At 40.5% G+C, this 12,415-nt stretch overlaps 1 long non-coding RNA gene across 1 annotated transcript; it reads left to right on the forward strand.

Annotated features, from left to right (window-relative positions):
* Window positions 1–530: 530 nt before the first annotated feature.
* LOC123323765 lies at window positions 531–10,794 on the forward strand. The gene is made up of 3 exons (XR_006539527.1): window positions 531–541; window positions 847–908; window positions 10,709–10,794. It is a non-coding gene; the product is annotated as an uncharacterized LOC123323765 (long non-coding RNA).
* The last annotated feature ends 1,621 nt before the right edge of the window (window positions 10,795–12,415 follow it).

A 12,415-nucleotide genomic window follows, 5' to 3' on the forward strand; every position in this document is an offset into this window, starting at 1 on the left:
GCGTTATTTCATACTTCATCCTTTCGCTCATTCTACCTTTTCTAGAGTGTCCTTCACACCCTCCTTGTGCACCTTGTCTGTCTTTCAATATACAGCCCTATCTGCAGCATTTCCTGAGCTTCCCATATGCAACTCTTTTCTCCTTTGTGCCTTCACTGTGCTTTATTCACTTGACCTGTAGAACTAGTAAATGATACTCTTCTGTTCTTAATTGTTTTGGTCCATCTCTATCCCTACTAGCATATAGGGCAGTCTCTGTCGTTTATATTTCCAGCTTCTCCCACGATAGTGCCTATGACTTGACAGGTACGGTATGTATTTGTCTTTCTGAGTGAGTGAGTGAGTGAGTGAACAAGTGAATTAATGCGATGTTTTCTGAAGTTGGGTTTTTGTTTTGTGTTGTTTTTATAGGAAGGAGAGGTGCAGCCGGCAACTGGAAAAAAGGACAATGGTATTAATATTACTGAAAGTGCTCCACAAGAGCAAACAGTTAATGACCATCTAACTTCTGCTGATAGAGCATACAAAAGTAATAGTAGTGGTAAGTTAGTAAACATCTGTGAATTTTTCCTATGCTCAAATGCTAGTATAAAGAAATCTGAAAATATATAGATCCAGATATGTTATGCATTTCATTAAGATATTTTTCTTTTGCTGTCTTTCTTTTTAAGTATCCCAACTACTACCAACTTTTTCTTCCTGAAAATAATTCAACCCTCTGGAAATCTTTACTGCTATTACTTTTATTTTATTGAAATATTCATGAGTGGGGATAAGCTTGTACATATGTTTAAAATTCATAATAATACATGTTCTCATTAATGTATCTGTGACTGTATTTTATAGTTACGATGTCAGCATTGGGATTAGGAGAAGAGGAAGATGGAGAATCACCTTGGGATTCTGAGGTACTGTTTTCTTATTATTTTAAAATATAAGCATTGAATGATGTTACAGTATAAAAGGGATGCTTAGACTTTACTCTGTCATCTCTGCATTTGCCCATAAAACTATTTCCTTATACTTTTTACCTGTAATTGATAAAATAATTATGTGCTAAATGTAATAATACAGCATAATACAGTTCTGCTAATTTGCAAGCTTAACTTAATGAAAGCTGTGTAGTATTATTGCAGAAAACTGACACTTACGAGTGATAAGGAATTAGTTTGCGTTTTGAATTTAAGTTATCTAAAAAACTAAAGAATTACTCCAGGCCAACCTATGGCCAGATGTGATTCTATGGTGTATATGGATGTGCAAAATTCCTGATGAGATCTAGAAGGTTTGGATTATAGTTTTTTACGACTTGGAGTTTGAAAAGCTAATGCCTAGGACTTGAAATATTTTACATATATATATATGTGTATATATATGTATATTTTAAGATTTTATTCATTTATTTGAGAGAGAGAGAGTGAGTGAGCAGGAGGGAGAGGGAGAGAGAATCTGAAGCAGACTCCCTCTGGGCGCAGAGCCCTACTGATACCAAGAGTTGGACACTCAACTGACTGAGCTATCCAGGGGCCCTGAAAGTATTATATTTGGATTGTCAAGTAGATTTACAAGGAGCATTGGGATTATAATAACAATTTGGTTTAGTGGTGTTTTACTTATTTATTTTAAAAAAGATTTTATTTATTTATTTGAGAGAGAAAGAGATAGAGAAAGAGAGCATGAGCTGGGGGAGGTGCGGAGGGAGAGGGAGAAGCAGGCTCCCCACTGAGCACATGGGGCTAGATCCCAGAACCGACTGAGCCACCCAGGTGTCCCTGGTTTCGTGGTGTTTTAATAGGTAAAAGCCATTTTGGATCGTTAAAATAGTATGCATTGAGTATCTTTGTGGCAGCCATACTTGTAGAAACAGAAGTATAAAGTAATGATGACCTATTCTAAGGTGACAGACTGTGGAAGGAGGTAAAAAGGGCCTGATCTCTTAGCACAGGCAGGTGCTTCAGAATGGTGCAGGCACCGTATTTGAAGTCAAAAGATATGCTAGCATCCTGGTTCTGTCACTTGGTAGCTGTGGGATGCCAGAAAAACTTGTTTAACCTGTTTGAATGTCAGTGACCTGATTCATAAAAATGGTACTAATACCTACCTCTCAGGTATGTGTAATGAACAAATGTGGTAACAAATGTGAAAACACTTTGTATACTGTAAAGGCCGCTATGGAAATATAGGACAAAAATGATCACAGCAGTATTTAGTGATTTATTAAATATTGAGGACACTTTTTTTTAAATGTGAAGATTTCTGAAGGACAGTAAAATAAATGGCAGTAATGTCCAGAAAAGAATGGGAAAGTTAGAACGGGCAGGTGGATTTCTAAGTTGGGGTATGTTACTTTTTTTTGATACAGTACAGTACTGTTAATCTGTTTTCTCTTCCTTATGATTTTCTTAATAAACTTTTCTTTATATTGTAAGAATACAGTATATAATATATATAACACACAAAATGTGTTAATTGACTTTACATTATTGGTAAGGTCAGCATTAGGTTATAATTTTCTCTGACCTTCCATGCTCAGTTTACAGAGTCAATGGCCAAATGAGGATTAAGACGTCGATTAGATCTAGAGAGCATATACGAGGTCTTCTATTTAAATGTTTTGGTTTTTCATTTACATTGTTCCTATTTTTAAGTCTAATTGCTTTTAAGGTAGGAAGTTCAATAGGAGATTAGTAGTTAAATTTTGGGGGAATCAAAAGTTATATGTGGATTTTTGACTGCACGGCTGTCAACGCCCTTAACCTTTGCATTGTGTAAGGGTCGACAGTATAGTGACTTGGTACTTGAGACCTTCTCAGTGAGGTGATTTTATTTATTTTTTAGAGAGAGAGAGAGAGAGCATGTGAGAGGGTGGGGAGAGAGAGAATTCCAAGTAGGCTTCATGCTCAGCACGGAGCCTGACATGGGGCTTGATCTCATGACCCTGAGATCATGAACTGATCTGAAATCAAGAGTTGGACACTTAACTGATGCTGCCACGCAGGCACCCCCTCAGTGAGATTATTTTAAATGTTTTGACCTTAAATACATTTCTGTTATTGAATATCAGCTATGTACCAGGCTGTATAAGTTGAGGGGTTAGGCTGTAGTGGTAGGAGCAGAAAAAATAAGGAAACAACAATATATTGGTAAGTTACTATAAGTGCTTCATATAAAGAAAATGGAAATGTTAGGTTAGGGAGTTTTGGAGGAGTTTGTAATTAGGATGGGGATGAGAATGGGAGTGGAATTTTGTTAGTCAGGAAAGATCTCTCTGAATGTGGCAAGAGCCGCCAAGTGGCGGATGAGAAGGACCAGTCGTGCGAAGGTCTTGGAGAAGGACATTCTAGACAGAGAGAACCATGGATCACATCTATTCATCATTTCACTCTTATGACTTGGAATGACTAGGAAGCTGGAAGATCCACCCCATTGACATATTCATTGTTATTGTTGTGTGTAGAAAAGAAAATGTGCATACTAAAATAAGTGCCTGGTATGGGCGCCTGGGTGGCTCAGTTGGTTAAGCGACTGCCTTCGGCTCAGGTCATGATCCTGGAGTCCTGGGATCAAGTCCCGCATCGGGCTCCCTGCTTGGCAGGGAGTCTGCTTCTCCCTCTGACCCTCCTCCCTCTCATGCTCTCTGTCTCTCATTCTGTCTCAAATAAATAAATAAAATCTTTAAAAAAAATAAAATAAGTGCCTGGTACATTTTTTTAAAAGATTTTATTTATTTATTTGAGAGAGAGACAGAGAGAGAGAGAGCATGAGAGGGGGGAGGGTCGAGAGGGTCAGAGGGAGAAGCAGACTCCCTGCCGAGCAGGGAGCCCAATGCGGGATTCGATCCAGGGACTCCAGGATCATGACCTGAGCCGAAGGCAGTCGCTTAACCAACTGAGCCACCCAGGTGCCCGAGTGCCTGGTACATTTTAGGTAATTAATAAATAAATGTTCTTATTCTTCCCTTATGAAAGCTTACTACTTTTTTTTTTAAATTTTATTATGTTATGTTAGTCACCATACATTACATCATTAGTTTTTGATGTAGTGATCCATGATCCATTGTTTTCGTATAACACCCAGTGCTCCGTGCAGTGCGTGCCCTCCTTAATACCCATCACCGGGCTAACCAATCCCCCCTCCCCGCTCCCCTCTAAAACCCTGTTTGTTTCTTAGGTCCATAGTCTCTCATGGTTCATCTCTCCCTCCAATTCCCCCTGCCCATTTTTCCCTTCCTTCTCCTAATGTCCTCCATGTTATTCCTTATGTTCCACAAATAAGTGAAACCATATGATAATTGACTTTCTCTGCTTGACTTATTTCACTTAGCATAATCTCCTCCAGTCCCATCCATGTTGATGTAAAAGTTGGGTATTCATCTTTTCTGATGGCTGAGTAATATTCCATTGTATATATGGACCACATCTTCTTTATCCAATCACCTGTTGAAGGGCATCTCGGCTCTTTCCACAGTTTGGCTATTGCGGACATTGCTGCTATGAACATTGGGGTGCATAGGGCCCTTCTTTCACTACACCTGTGTCTTTGGGGTAAATACCCAGGAGTGCAATTGCTGGGTCATAGGGTAGCTCTATTTAAAAATTTTGAGGAACCTCCACACTGTTTTCCAAAGTGGCTGTACCAACTTGCATTCCCACCAACCGTGTAAGAGGTTTCCCCTTCCTCCACAACCTCTCCAACATTTGTTGTTTCTTTCCCTGTCCATTTTTGCCATTCTAACTGGTGTAAGGTGGTATCTCAGTGTGGTTTTGATTTGAATTTCCCTGATGGTAATGATGATGAACATTTTTTCATGTGTCTATTAGCCATTTGTATGTCTTCTTCAGAGAAGTGTCTTTTCATATCTTCTGCCCACTTTTTGACTTGATTATTTGTTTTTTGGGTGTTGAGTTTGAGAAGTTCTTTATAGATCTTGGATACCAGCCCTTTATCTGTAGTGTCATTTGCAAATATCTTCTCCCATTCTGTGGGTTTCCTCTTTGTTTTGTTGACTGTTTCCTTTGCTGTGCAGAAGCTTTTTATCTTGATGAAGTCCCAAATTTCATTTTTGCTTTTGTTTCACTAGCTTTTGGAGATGTATCTTGAAAGAAGTTGCTGTGGCCTATGTCAAAGAGGTTACGGCCTACGTTCTCGTCTAGGATTTTGATGGATTCCTGTCTCACATTGAGGTCTTTCATCCACTTTGAGTTTATCTTTGTGAATGGTGTTAGAGAATGGTCGAGTTTCATTCTTCTGCATGTGGCTGTCCAATTTTCCCAGCACCATTTATTGAAGAGACTGGCTTTTTTCCATTGCATGTTTTTTCCTGCTTTGTCAAAGATTATTTGACCATAGAGTTGAGGGTCCATATCTGGGTTCTCTATTCTGTTCCATTGCTCTGTATGTCTGTTTTTGTGCCAGTACCATGCTGTCTTCGTGATCACTGCTTTGTAATATAGCTTGAAATCCCGCAACGTGATGCCCCCAGCTTTGTTTTTCTTTTTCAACATCTCCTTGGCGATTTGGGGTCTTTTCTGATTCCATACAAATTTTAGGATTGTTTGTTCCAGCACTTTGAAAAATGTCCTGGGAATTTTGATCAGGATGGCATTGAAGGTATAGATTGCTCTGGGTAGCATAGACATTTTAACAATGTTTATTCTTCCAATCCATGAGCATGGAATATTTTTCCATCTTTTTGTGTCTTCTTCAATTTCTTTCATGAGTGTTTTGTAGTTCCTAGAGTATATATCCTTTACCTCTTTGGTTAGGTTTATTCCAAGGTATCTTATGGTTTTTGCTGCTATTGTAAATGGAATCGTTTCTTTAATTTCTCTTTCTACAGTTGTGTTGTTAGTGTATAAGAAAGCAACTGATTTCTGTGCATTGATTTTGTATCCTGCCACATTACTGAATTGCTGGATGAGTTCTAGTAATTTGGGGGTGGAGTCTTTTGGGTTTTCCACATAAAGTATCATGTCATCTGCGAAAAGAGAGAGTTTGACTTCTTCTTTGCCAATTTGAATACCTTTTATTTCTTTTTGTTGTCTGATTTCTGTTGCTAGGACTTCTAGTACTATGTTGAACAACAGTGGTGAGACTGGGCACCCTTGACGTGTTCCTGATCTTAAGGGAAAGGCTCTCAGCTTTTCCCCATTGAGGATGATATTCGCTGTGGGTTTTTCATAGATGGATTTTATGAGCTTGAGAAATATTCCCTCTATTCCTATACTCTGGAGAGTTTTAATCAGGAAAGGATGTTGTATTTTGTCAAATGCTTTTTCTGCATCAATTGAGGGGACCGTATGGTTCTTCTCCCTCCTCTTATTAATGTGTTCTATCACATTGATTGATTTGCGAATGTTGAACCACCCTTGCATCCCGGGGATAAATCCCACTTGGTTAGTGGTGGATGATCCTTTTAATGTATTGTTGGATCCTATTAGCTAGGATTTTGTTGAGGGTTTTGGAATCCATATTCATCAGGGATATCGGTCTGAAATTCTCCTTTTTGATGGGATCTTTGCCTGGTTTGGGGATTAAGGTAATGCTGGCCTCATAGAATGAGTTTGGAAGTTTTCCTTCTGTTTCTATTTATTGAAACAGCTTCAGTAGAATAGGTATTATTTCTTCTTTGAATGTTTGGTAGAATTCCCCAGGGAATCCATCACGCCCTGGACTCTTGTTTTTTGGGAGGTTTTGGATCACTGCTTCAATCTCGTTACTGGTTATTGGCCTATTCAGGTTGTCAATTTCTTCCTGTTTCAGTCTTGGCAGCTTATAGGTTTCCAGGAGGGCATCCATTTTTTCCAGGTGTTGCTCAGTTTATTGGCATATAGTTGTTGATAATAATTTCTAATAATTGTTTCTATTTCCTTGGTGGTGGTCGTGATCTCTCCCCTTTCATTCATAATTTTATTAATTTGGGTCCTTTCTCTCTTCTTTTGGATAAGTCTGGCCAGTGGTTTATCAATCTTATTAATTCTTTCAATGAACCAACTTCTAGTTTCATTGATCTGATCTACTGTGTTTCTGGTTTCTAATTCATTGATTTCTGCTCTAATTTTAATTATTTCTCTTCTAATGCATGGCTTAGGCGTCATTTGTTGCTTTTTCTCTAGTTCTTTAAGGTGTAGAGTTAGTTGGTGAATTCGGGATCTTTCTATTTTTTTGAGTGAGGCTTGGATGGCTACATATTTCCCACTTAGGACCGCCTTTGCAGTATCCCATAGGTTTTGCACCGATGTGTTTTCGTTCTCATTGATTTCCTTGAATTGTTTAAGTTCTTTTATTTCTTGGTTGACCCAAACATTCTTGAGCAGCGTGCTCTTTAGCTTCCAAGTGTTTGAATTTCTGCCAAATTTTCTCTTGTGATTGAGTTCCAGTTTTAGAGCATTGTGGTCTGAGAATATGCAGGGAATAATCTCAGTCTTTTGGTATCGGTTGAGACCTGATTTGTCGCCCAGTATATGGTCTATTCTGGAGAAAGTTCCATGTGCGCTCAAGAAGAATGAGTCTTCTGTTGTTTTAGGGTGGAATGTTCTGTAAATATCTATGAGGTCCATCTGGTCCAGTGTGTCATTCAAAGCTCTTGTTTCCTTGTTGATTTTCTGGTTAGATGATCTGTCCATTGCTGAGTGTGGAGCATTGAGGTCTCCTACAATTAACGTATTGTTATCAATATGACTCTTTATTTTGGTTAATAGTTGGCTTGTGTATATGGCTGCTCCCATGTTGGGGGCATAGATATTTACAATTGTTAGATCTTCTTGTTGGATAGACCCTTTAAGAATGATAGAGTGTCCTTCCGTGTCTCTTATTACAGACTTTAGTTTAAAATCTAATTTGTCTGATATAAGAATTGCTACCCCAGCTTTCTTTTGAGGTCCGTTGGCATGGAAGATAGTTCTCCATCCCTTCACTTTCAGTCTGGATGTATCTTTAGGTTCAAAATGAGTCTCTTATAGACAGCATATGGATGGGTCCTGTCTTTTTATCCAATCTGTAACCCTGTGCCGTTTTATGGGAGCATTTAGGCCATTCACGTTGAGAGCGATTATTAAAAGATATGAATTAATTGTCATCATGTTGCCTGTGAAGATGTTGTTTTAATACATTGTCCCTGTAAATTTCTGTCGTATATCACTCTTGGGGTTTTTCTCCTTTTATAGAACTCCCCTTAATATTTCTTGCAGGGCCGGCTTAGTGGTCACATATTCTTTCAGTTTCTGCCGGTCGTGGAACTCTGCATCTCTCCATCCATTCTAAATGAAAGCCTTGCCAGATAAAGTATTCTTGGCTGCATGTTTTTCTCCTTTAGTACCCTGAGTATATCTTGCCAGGCCTTTCTGGCTTGCCAGGTCTCTGTGGATAGGTCTGACATTATTCTGATGTTCCTCCCTCTGTACGTAAGGAATCTCTTCCTCCTAACTGCCCTTAAGATGGTTTCCTTGGTTCTAAGATTTGCAAGTTTTACTATTACATGCTGGGGTGTTGGCCTGTTTTCCTTGATCTTGGGAGGGGTCCTCTCTGCCTCTAGAACTCAAATGTTTGTTTCATTCCCCAGATTAGGGAAGTTCTCAGCTACGATTTGCTCAAATACATCTTCTAGTCCTCTCTCTCTCTCTACTCCCTCCAGGATTCCAATTATTCTGACATTGGAATGCTTCATGGCGTCACTTATTTCTCTGATTCTATTTTCATGGATTCTGAGTTGTTTTTCCCTGGCCTTGTCTTTTCCCTTTTTATCTATTATATTGTCTTCCAGGTCGCTTCTTCTGCCTCAGTTACCTCAGCTGTTAGATTATCTAGATTGGATTGGATCTCATTGATAGCATTTTTAAGTTCTGCCAATTCACCTTTTATTTCTGCCCTTAGAGACTCCATGTTGCCATTAATTGATTTCTCCATTCTAGCCATTGTCTTCACAATTGCTAGCCTGAATTCCATCTCTGACATCTTGGCTATATCTGCATCCATTCGTAAATCTGCAGCATAAGTCATAATCTCTGAGTCTTTTCTGTTTTGGGGGCTCCTCCTCCTAGTCATTCTGTTGAGGGGTGTTTGAGGGAACGTATAGAGTCCAAATTATTGACCAGACCCCAAGCAAGATGCACCTGTTTTCTTGGGACCTTAGGGTTGCTGGCCTCTTGTTTTCCCAGCCTGTCTTCTGCGGGAGGGTCCTGGCCGTGCTGTTACTCAGGCAACCCTGTTTGGGCGGAGTTGCCCTGAGCCCCTGTGGCGGGGGATGGGCTCAGTGGAAATCAGTTTTTGGGGCTTTTGTTCTCTGGCGCCTTTCCCTGGCGGCTTTCCGCATCTCTTCTGCGAGTCAGAGCAGAAGAGACCGTTTCCAACCCTCTGCCTCAGAGCAGAGAGACCACAGTCTGTTTTTCCGTGAGCTCTCCAGGCCACACTGTCTCTGTTTCTGTCCGTGCTGCTATAAACTGCAGCGTCCTGGGTTGTGCGCCCCTCCACAGCGCCCCCAGTCCTGCCTCCAGGTCGGGGCACGTCTCTGCCCTTTGCGTTTCTAAAACCGCCAGCCGCTCCCAGTTCTTGCCGCCGCTCGGGGTTCCCACCCCGGGGCTTGCAGTTCACCGGCGGGACACGGTGCACCACGTTTCCGTCTCGGAGGCTGCAGTTCGCGTGCGCGCGACCGTCGCTCCGGGTTTCTGTCCGGGGGGCTGCGGTTCGCGTGCGCGCGACCCCGCCGGTCTGGTTTTACACCCCAGGGGCTGCCCTAAAGTTCTTTCCGGAGGCTACCGGTCTGCGAGTCTGTGCCCTGTCCGCAGTGCGCGAGGCTGTCACTCACCGGGGGTGCAGGATCCCCATGGCCAAGCACCCTCCCGCTGCCATTTATCCTCCGATATCTGCCCGCAGAATCAGGGCTCTCCGCTTCGTACCTCAAAACCAACTGCCTGCGATATTCTGTTTGTAGAGATCCAGATCTTCTTACATCTCAGGCTGGTTTCGTGGGTGCTCAGAGTGGCCTGGTAGATATGCAGCTCAATTCTGGAGACCAGTTGAAATAGGGTCCCCTACTCCTCCGCCATCTTCCCCCCCTCCGCTTACTATACTTTTTGAAGAGTTTCATACCTGTATCTAAAATTTTTTGCTATTATTTAAATATAATTTCAAGAAAAGTTTTTCTTCCTACTTTGCCATTTCATTCAACCATTTCTCCTGTCAATAAAAAGTCCAAGCCTTTGTTTATCTAAATGAAGCAGCAGCTACCACAGTGTTCTGTTTATAGTCAACATGATATGCTCCAAGGTTTCTCATCATGTCAAGTATCTTACTTTAGCACTGAAAAAGTTTCTGCCATTAGGAACAGTTTAAATTTGTAGCAAATATACTTATTAAAGAATTTGTTTAACTACATATTTTTAATGTCCTTTTATTTTGGTGGGAAATGCAAAGGAGAGTTAGGTGTTTTGTTAGTTCCTGTTGAAATGTACATATAAATCAGTCTTCTGTCTATGAAAGTATTTACTCCTCTGGCCTTCCATGTTCAGTTTACAGAGTCAGTGGGCAAATGTAGATTAAAAGGTACACTTAATCTAGAAAGCATATATGAGGTTTTTAGATGTTTTGGTTTTCAATCCATGCTTTTCTTATTTGTAAGTCTGATTGCTGTTAAAGTAGGAAATTCAGATATTTTCTTAGAAAAGGATTAGGAAGTCTTTATGCAGCTCATTTTTGATGTTAATTTTAACAGAGTATTTCTGAGAGTCCTCCAAAGAAAGACATTAAACATTTATTTGGAGCTGCAGATCAGAAAGGACCACGTATATTAAATGAACAAGTAGAAGGTAAGAATTGTATTTTCTTAAAAAGTCACTTGATAGAATGTTAATTTAAAATGGGAATACTGATATGTTCTAATATCCAAAGAAAATCACCTATTAAATGCATAGAAAGGAGAAAGATGTGAAAAGGAGATCAACTGTATATCTTATCAGGTGTCAGCAACAGATTAAATTGAGAGTGCCACTGAAGGAGCTAAATTACTGGTTCCATTTCAAGATACTCTAAGACCTAAGGGACATCAGGAAATAAGAGGAAAAGAGGGAATGATGAGAAAGGCGGAGAGTACCGGGAGTAAATGAAGGACAAAGCAGCTCTTTATAGTGGAAGGTGGTAACATAAAATAATTCTTTTAAAAGGAAGAGCAGAGTATTTGAAATGCAGAAATAATATCAAGTGAGCTTCCAGTACCAAAGTTTGTCAGAGTAGTATGCCAAAATTTTTCCACTCTTAACTGATTTCCTCGCTGTTGGGACGACATTAAGGACTGGCGTAGCTGATTATGCAGAGCTATGTCCTAGTCAGCTATAAATGTATATATCTTAATGTCATATAAAATGGTGGCACTTCATAAGATAGTATCATTTAGTGCAAAATAGGAGAATTGGAAGGAAGAAGAGAGCAGGGTCAGTTAGGGGGAGATCAAGGAAGCTTTAGCCCTGATAAAAAGTGCATTAGAAAGTTTATGACTTTTTTAAAAAATTTTATTTATTTATTTGACACAGAGAGAGAGACAGCGCGAGAGGGAACACAAGCAGGGGGAGTGAGAGAGGGAGAAGCAGGCTTCCCGCCAAGCAGGGAGCCCAGTGCGGGGCTCGATCCCAGGACCCTGAGACTATGACCTGAGCTGAAGGCAGACGCTTAACAACTGAGCCACCCAGGCACCCCGAAAGTTTATGACTTTTAATACATTTTCAGTTTTGGAGAATCGATAGTGACGAGCTTGAGGCTTTTTCTAGAAGGTTCAGTTAAGGTAAAGGAATGTGGCAACAGACTCAGTGTGGACCAGAATTTCTCAAATTTTAGTGAATCATCCGAGACCTTGTTAAAAATGCACATTGTGAGCAGCAGGTCTGGGATTCTGCAGTCTGACTTCTCAGGTGATGTCAGTGTTGGTGGTCCTTTGGTCATGTGCTCCATAGGAAGGATGTAGACTTCCCTTTAGCGAAATCAGGAAGGGCCATTGGATAGTTCAAGACATAATGGAATCAAGGAAAAGCATTATTTTGTTTTTATTGCTGAGCATGTCTTTAGCTAGAGGGGAGCAAGGAGATGCTGAAATAGAGGTTATAGATGTAAGATACTACTGCTAAACAAAGAGGAAAGAAGTGGTGGAGATAATCTGTAATAAAAGGGATGTAAAAGCAGAACAATCAAGACCATAGATCCAGAAATTACTTTTTTTTTTTTTAAAGATTTTATTTATTAATTTGACAGAGAGAGAGAGAGAGAGCGAGAGCAGGAACACAAGCAGGGGGAGTGGAAGAGGGAGAAGGAGGCTTCCCGAAGAGCAGGGAGCCCGATGTGGGACTCGATCCCAGGACCCTGGGATCATGACCTGAGCCGAAGGCAGACGCTTAACGACTGAGCCACCCAGGCACCCCAGAAATTACTTTTT

The sequence above is a fragment of the Neomonachus schauinslandi genome, unplaced genomic scaffold (genome assembly GCF_002201575.2).
Source record: "Neomonachus schauinslandi unplaced genomic scaffold, ASM220157v2 HiC_scaffold_729, whole genome shotgun sequence".
In the NCBI taxonomy this organism is placed as follows: domain Eukaryota; kingdom Metazoa; phylum Chordata; class Mammalia; order Carnivora; family Phocidae; genus Neomonachus; species Neomonachus schauinslandi.